The sequence below is a fragment of the Octopus bimaculoides genome, chromosome 3 (assembly GCF_001194135.2).
Source record: "Octopus bimaculoides isolate UCB-OBI-ISO-001 chromosome 3, ASM119413v2, whole genome shotgun sequence".
Lineage (NCBI taxonomy): Eukaryota > Metazoa > Mollusca > Cephalopoda > Octopoda > Octopodidae > Octopus > Octopus bimaculoides.
In genome coordinates, this window is record NC_068983.1 from 70165398 (window position 1) to 70173715 (window position 8318).

Sequence of the window (8318 nt, forward strand, 5' to 3'; positions counted from 1 at the left end):
TCACTCACACTCTGTCTCTTACAAACACGCACGCGCGCGCATACACACGTGTGTCTGTAAATATGTTTGTATACATTTATGTATGTGTGTGTTTGTAAGAGACAGAGTGTGAGTGAGTCAAGGTGTGTGTGTGTGCGTGTGTATGTGTGTGAGACAGAGTGAGAGAGCGGTGTGTATGTAGTATTTACTCTCTCTCTCTCTCTCATACACACGAACACACACACTCACACACAAAATAGAGAGTGAAGCTTTTTGCCGTTGTTACGTCAATACCGGAAGTTGACATTGAGGAACCCTTTTAAAGAAGTTAATCTTAAATATAAAGCAATATTATTTAGTTTTAATTAAAAAAATCAAATGAAGAGCCTAAGATTTATCCGAGGTCAAATTATTCATGCATTACAAGTATGGAAGCATTTGGTGAAGTCGATTTCACGTGAAAAGCGATTACACACACATCTCTGTTTTATATATAGTATAGATTATGTATATTATGTATTATTACCACAAGGCATTTTTATTATATATGAACAACAATCATAGAAAAAATTAAAATAATGATAGTAACAATGGTCTTGTATTTAATGATAATATTAAAGATTTCTTTATTTTTCACATACAGGCTAATTATGACAGAAGATATATTCAACTAATATTGCCTGAAATGCTTTTGGTTGGCTTTGTTGTAATTTCTAATGTGATGTGCAGCTGACCTGTCCAACCCATTTGTAAAGTAGACAGTAAATCATTGCTATTGCCACAAGTGATAATAATGGTACACATATGTAGATGCTACTTACCTAAAGTTATCCAACTCAAGAATGTGTGTGGATTCCACTCCAAGAGAAAAGTATTTCATGAGAGGAAGAGCATTCTGTTGTAGAACATCTGTACCTGGAACATAAAACTAATATCAAGATTAGTGTATTCAGTGTAGTTACACATCATTGTTATCATCATTTTATGTCTGCTTTTCCATGTTGACATGGGTTGGATGGATTTTCTGAGGCATTATTTCATGGCTCAGTGTTCTTCTTTCTGCCAATCATTTTTCATCACTTCTTACAATATACAGAGGTATAGTTTAACTATTCTGAAACAGGGAGGCACACAATAGAATACACAAACATAGTAAATTGAGGTGGTTGTGTGGTAAGTAGCTTGCTTACCAACCACATGGTTCTGGGTTCAGTCCCACTGTGTGGCACCTTGGGGAAGTGTCTTCTACTATAGCCTCAAGCCAACCGAAGCCTTGTAAGTGGATTTGGTAGATGGAAACAGAAAGAAGCCTGTCGCACGTATATATATATGTGTGTGTGTTTGTGTGTCTGTTTGTCGCCCCATCATCGCTTGACAACCAATGTTGGTGTGTTTATGCCCCCATAACTTAGCAGTTTGGCAAAAGAGACTGATAGAAGAATAAGTACTAGGCTTACAAAGAATAAGTCCTGGGGTTGATTTGTTTGACTAAAGGCAGTGCTCGAGCATGGTCACACTCAAATGACTGAATCAAATAAAAGAATAAAAGAATATTGTTTAATAAGCTTTCAACTTCCATTTCCCTTTTCATCTTTTTGTATTCGTCACTCTCATTGTACCGAACACATCAAAGTAGTCTTGAATTGAATCACCAAGGGAGCTACTACATGGTCTCCAAACTGCAAGAAATAGTTACCAAACTCCCTGAAATCACTTCTTGCTTTTATTTTTTTGTATAAATGAAGGAAATATTGTAAAATAACTCTGCTAGCGAAGACCTGTTGAGGCAAGTGTAATCGAAATCGAACTAAATTCGACGACTGGCACCCATGCCAACGTTGTCTCCTTCATTGGACACGAAACTCGGCTTGCGAAGACCTGTTGGGGTAAGCGAAGCGAAATCATGATGGCACCTGTGCCCAGCGTCGCCTTTCTGGCACTTGTGCTGGTGGCACATGTAAAGACATTTGAGCAGGTGGCACGTAAAATACACCATTTTGAGCGTGGCCGTTGCCAGTACCTCCTGACTGGCCTTCGTGCCGGTGGCACATAAAAGCACCCACTACACTCTCAGAGTGGTTGGTGTTAAGAAGGGCATCCAGCTGTAGAAACTCTGCTAAATCAGATTGGAGCCTGGTGTAGCCATCTGGTTCGCCAGTCTTCAGTCAAATCGTCCAACCCATGCTAGCATGGAAAGCGGACGTTAAACAAAGAAGAAGTTATAGTCTAGATACACTATGTCTGGGAAATAAATGAGGAAAATAAAAGACAGAATCAATCACAGGTGAAACTCTTTTGATCATTGGTTTGCTTTTAAGGCTGGCCTGGTGTTAAACAACAGTAGCAACAAAATAATCTTAAAACCTGGTGAATTGCAAGGGAGTTTCACAAATCAAATTTTATTTCTAACAAATATTTGTAAGTAATGGTACCTAAAGACAATCAGAGCAGAGGATTTATTTAAAAAAAAAAAAAAAAAAAAACTTCAAGATAAGTAAAATGCCAGAAAAGCACAAAACTATAGTTTATTTAAATAACTTTGTTTATCTAGTTTAATATCTGAACTACAAAGTTTGTTCAGTCCACAAAATTTTTGTACTTCTTATAAGTATATTTATATATAGCAGTTTATCTCCATACAATACATATTTCAGTAATCGTGTATATTTATTTATAAAAATGAAATAAAAAATTAATAACAAAATAAGAAAATCACAGCCATCACTCAAAAGCGAATATTACTTAGCAGCATGTACTATGTTTTGCTAACATTTTCATGTACCTAAGTAGTTGTGTGGACACTTTACTCAACCCTCCTTCTCTTGACCTTACTGACCACCTAAAATGTGAGAGCAGAAAGGAGAAAGGGTTGGCTGCACAACTCTAAGCTGATGCTCACCAGACTGGAGTGAAGCACCTGACATGAAGTGCCTTGCTCAAGGACACACTGTACTGCAATAGTAAGCTATGTACCTTCATAACTGTTCATTAGTATTGTTTTGAGAGACACATCAAGTATTTGCTTTCTTCTTTTTTTTCAAAAAGAATTAGGTATATCTTTGAAAATATGTATAATAATGCTCCAGTTTAATAAATTCTATGCGACTATGTTTGCTGATCTTAATGTTGTTACTTTCTTGTATGTTTCTATGTCTATCTTAATAGATAATCTGTCCAAGTCATTACATAAGTGGTTGTGCATCACTCCAATTATGCCACTTACAAATGAGATAATGGACACATTCTTTAACTGCTTTAATGTTCCTAATTCAACATCAAAGTCATTGTTATTTGTTAGCTTTTCAGTGCACTTCCACACAGCTCTATTATTATTTGGTATTACTGTGTTGATTATTAATACACTATTGTCATTTCTGTCATGGAAAACAATGTCAGGCTGTTATATGTTGGTCTTTCTCTACTAAAGTTCTATAGTATCTCTTCATTGTCATTTTCTAAGACAGTTGGAGATTTACATGAATAACAAAACCTTTTCTCTGAATAGGTGAAACTAAGTTGTCAGGTTCATATAGTGCATCTTCACTATGTTATTGTTTTCAAGTACATTTCTTGAGAGCTAATGTTGGAAACCCTGAGGCAATGTGATATATTCTTTCAGAAAACACACCATGTAGGAATTCTAGATAATGCTTTTGACATGTCTTCCAGTGATGGCTTGCACCTGAATGATGAATATTATTGCTTCTGCTGTTTCGTATACATCTAGGCAAGCATCAGGTTTTTATTCCTGTACAGGGCATTCTGTTTACAAAAGAGACAATGGACATTTCTTAACTTTCTACTTCCATCTCTTTCTTGAGCTCCTCACTTTCTATGCCCTCATTATGCTGGCACATCAAAAAACATTAAGTGTATGCCTATGCTGACTATATTGTAGTCATCACAAATGAAGACTGTTGTCATGTGGAGTTGATGCTTTCTTCTTTTTGCATTTTTAGTATCCAATGCCTAACCCTCACCATCTTCTACTTTTTCCATCCTACCTGTCATTGCATGTCTCCAGGTAACACTGCTTGATTCTATGCCCTTATCCTCCCATAACTCTATTTCAATCCATACAAAACAGGTGTCTGTTTCAAGTAAGGGTGACCTGTTCAGCACGACTCACATTCAATCTCGGAGATCTTCCATTTGTGTGATACCTTGTGCAGATGTGACACAAGTACTGATCTTTATTGTTTAATGACCTCAGGTAAGATAGCATAATTTCCTGGTGCTTTACTATTGTTGAGATCATTGATGGCTTTACTAAATATTCCATGGCTGGTTCAATGTTAAGCTTCTCAATTACTGGTAATATTGAGATGCCGATGAGGGCTTCAACAGACTGAATTCTCTGTAGAGAGCAGTTACGAGTGATGCTCCACTCCATCTACATTTTTATAAGTTTAATGTAGTTAGTAATGACTTCTCTAGATTTTGATTTTAAGGGAGCTGTTTCTTACATGGTTTGCTTAATGGTTTATCTGATGACTTCATGCCCTAATATTGCTACTGGAAGAGATATATTCAGAGAAGAGCTTAACTGTAATCAATATTTGTTAACACACCTTTTGTCTCTCGTTTGAGAATAACTCCTAGATATCTTTAAGTTTTGCGGGGTTATGTCTTCCTTTCATTTTCTGAGAGCTTGTCTTTTAGTATGTATGTGCTTTGGAAATTGGCTTCATACCTTTATTATTAAATGCTGTAATACTAGACTTGTAAATGATGGAACTAAGATGGCAGTATCTAACTTCTGCAGATATATCAGTGTCCATTGGGGAAATATCATTGATGAGAGAAATGAACTTGTTTCTATCTGTGTCATTTTAACAAACTGTATGGATCCACTGACTTACTCAATGAAGCATTTTACTTGGTTATCTTATAATTTGATGATAATGAGAGAGCATTCAGTGTTACAGTTAGCCCTGTGGTAGCTTCATGTGTTATAAAATTTGGGCAAAGTTTGGCAAAAACAAATCCATTTTGTGTCACTGATGTAATCTTGGATGGACCCATGAAAGTCTGTGCTTGTACTTCAGTAATCATTTTCTTGACTTAATTTTCTTTCTAGTATCAGATATTGTTCTCATTGGAGACATTGCAAACTTTATTGTTTTGGCAATGTTGAATTTTTCTCTCATATGAAACCTTTGTTAAACATCAATTTTGGTATCTAGTGTAACCTCCTTAAGGTTCCTTTCCCCAATACTACTTTCAGTTCCATTTGGCTTCTTTCTATGCATCATGAATTCTAAGTAAATTCAATAGCAGTGGCAATCAACAAATATATATTTAAAAAACAACATCTGGAAAGAACCATTTTGTAAGATAAAAAACATTGTTGTTTTACTGCAGTGGATGTAAATATGGAAATGAAATGAAAAGGTGAAGAAGTGAGGAAGGAAACTGAATGAATATTTTTAGTTGAAAGGTTGCTAGGTTCATAGGCATTTTGCCTCTTGCATCCCAAACTTGAACCATAAAATACCCACACATGCATGCACACACATATGCATGTACATGCACATACACATGCACATTCTGTTGTGTTGATCTACAACTTATATTACTATGGACTTTGTGATCATATTGTTACAATTATCGAGGTATTTAGTTGGTATAGGTCCTTCAAAAGTTAGTGCATTGGCAATGGCTGTTGTTGTAAGGGTTTTGGTGTTGATGATAGTAGTGGTGATGAAAATTAATTTATACATACATACATACACACACACACACACGCAGATGGATAGATAAAAATATAAGTAGTGATTATAGGTTTTTCAAATTGTTCAAATTTATTTGAGTTTCCATAAGGCTGAAATTGCAGGCTATATCCCAACATTTGTAGTCATACTTTACAGTTTTGTTAGTGTGAAATCTTGTAACCTGAGATAGCAATCACACAGATTAAGGACCTGTAAATACATATTACAGAATATATGTATATGCGTATATAGGTGTATACTGTCATCACCACCAGTGGTGGTGATGATGGTGGTAGTTTCACAACTGCTACCTAGGTAACAACAGTAAGTCACCCATATAATTCTAACTAGGAAAGGGCAAAGTAAATGTCATTATCTCTAGTCTTTAGTAGTGTCAAGGGCTTTAAGCAAATAAGAAACAAACCTCTCACTGAATAAGTTATCAATTTGCAATTAAATCCTTACCTCAAAAGTATGACATTTAGTCTTGCAAGCTATTGAGTGGTTTGTAGGTCTCACACAATGGTTACTGCTTAGAGTAGACAATGGTGCTAATCTTCACTACGTATGCCAAGTGAGGTTAAACTCCAGATCAACCGTGATCAAGCAGATCTATGACCAAAGGCCTTCCAGTCATGACCAGCCCATTTTTGTAGGCATTGTGTATCAAGGATTACATTATTCAGTGTATCCTTTTATTTTTTTTTAAGATGGTTGGCTGTGATTTGAGGGAGACTTACTATTATTACTTCTAGCAGGTTGAGTGAACTCATAAAGCAGTGGTTTCCAATGTTTCTGTGACTTCATTACACTTTTTCCCTATCTGTAAGGGATGCAAAACACTAGGTTTACTACAAATTCATTGGAAAATCTTTTAGGCTTAATTGCAGCATCTCATTCACTCTGCACTGTTCCATTTTTGGAATACAGATTTGATATATTTTAGTCAATTGTAATGTTTAAATTTCAAACTTGTGATACATCGTTGTTGGCACTCCGTCGCTTACGATGTCAAGGGTTCCAGTTGATCCGATCAATGGAACAGCCTGCTCATGAAATTAACGTGGAAGTGGCTGAGCACTCCACAGACACGTGTACCCTTAATATAGTTCTCGGAGATATTCAGTGTGACACAGTGTGACAAGGCTGGCCCTTTGAATTACAGGCACAACAGAAACAGGAAGTAAGAGTGAGAGAAAGTTGTGGTGAAAGAGTACAGCAGGGTTCGCCACCATCCCCTGCCTCGTGGAGCTTTAGGTGTTTTCGCTCAATAAACACTCACAATGCCCGGTCTGGGAATCGAAACCACGATCCTATGACCGCTAGTCCGCTGCCCTAACCACTGGGCCATTGTGACACATCAAACTACAATTAAAGATACTTTGGTCGAACAACATTGACGTTGAAAATTAAGTGTCTCCAACAGGGAGTCACTCCAATGCCAGTAACAAAATATGAACTGCTCTGTCAGTTGTCCACCATCTGATAAACTCAACCAACCATACCGACATATGAGGGGGTGCTGAAAAGTTCCTGTCTTTGGGTAAAAAAAAATACAGGAGGATCAGTTAATTATGATTTAATTCAACATATTTCCCTCTCAGATTTACACACTTATTGCAGTGGTCCTTCAATTTTTCTAAGCCCTGTAAAAGAACTTGGAAAGTTGGGCCTCCAACCAGGCCTTTCATGATACCCTTAAAGCCAGGAACTTTTCAACACCCACTTCCTTGTACTATATCAAGATAATCTCCCCATATAACTGATGAATAAAACTGAAGGAAAAACAGCCAAAGCTAAATAGGAAACTATTATAATGCTTCTTTATTTGCAGTTGAGTAATACAACTACCCCTTTCTCTCCTGTCTCCTTACATCTTCAGTCTATCAATATAACACAAAATTCAGTTCTATTCTTCTTTATATATATATATATATATATATGTATCAAATGGATGTCTTATAAAACTATCCTGCACATAAAATTACAGCCATACCTACAATCCAACATACCTCCATCATCAGCCACCCCAAGGATCTCATTATGGTTTCAACGCCTGGGCAGTACCATTCAATCTGACAGTGTCAACAGCACTAAAATAAGTGTTGTTTGGGAACAAACATACCTTTGATATCACCACATTCATTTAATCTTAATCAATTAAACTACAACAGAGAAACCACATTTACCTTTTGTCTTCTGATCTGTCTTTTGATCATTCTTTCTTCCTTCTCTCTTGTGTGTTCTCCCTCTCTCCCTCCCTTCCCCCTCACTCAATTTGATCTGTTATCTTATTGACTATCTATCTCTTTGCATGTACATATTTGTGTATGTATGCATGTGCGAAACTACAAATGTATGTAAGTGTGTATGTATGCGTGTGCGAAACTACAGATGTATGTAAGAGTGTATGTATGCATATATGTAATTTTTATGTATGTGTGTGTATGTATATCTATATCTATATCTATATATCTATCTATCTATCTATACATACATACATACATACATACATACATCATCATCATCATCATCGTTTAACATCCGCTTTCCATGCTAGCATGGGTTGGACGATTTGACTGAGGACTGGTGAAACCAGATGACTACACCAGGCTCCAATCTGAT

General features: G+C 36.4%; 1 protein-coding gene across 4 annotated transcripts in view; it reads left to right on the plus strand.

Moving 5' to 3' along the window:
* Positions 1–8318, plus strand: part of LOC106883361 (regulator of G-protein signaling 7) — a 483378-nt gene that overhangs the window by 209592 nt on the left and 265468 nt on the right. The window lies entirely within an intron of this gene.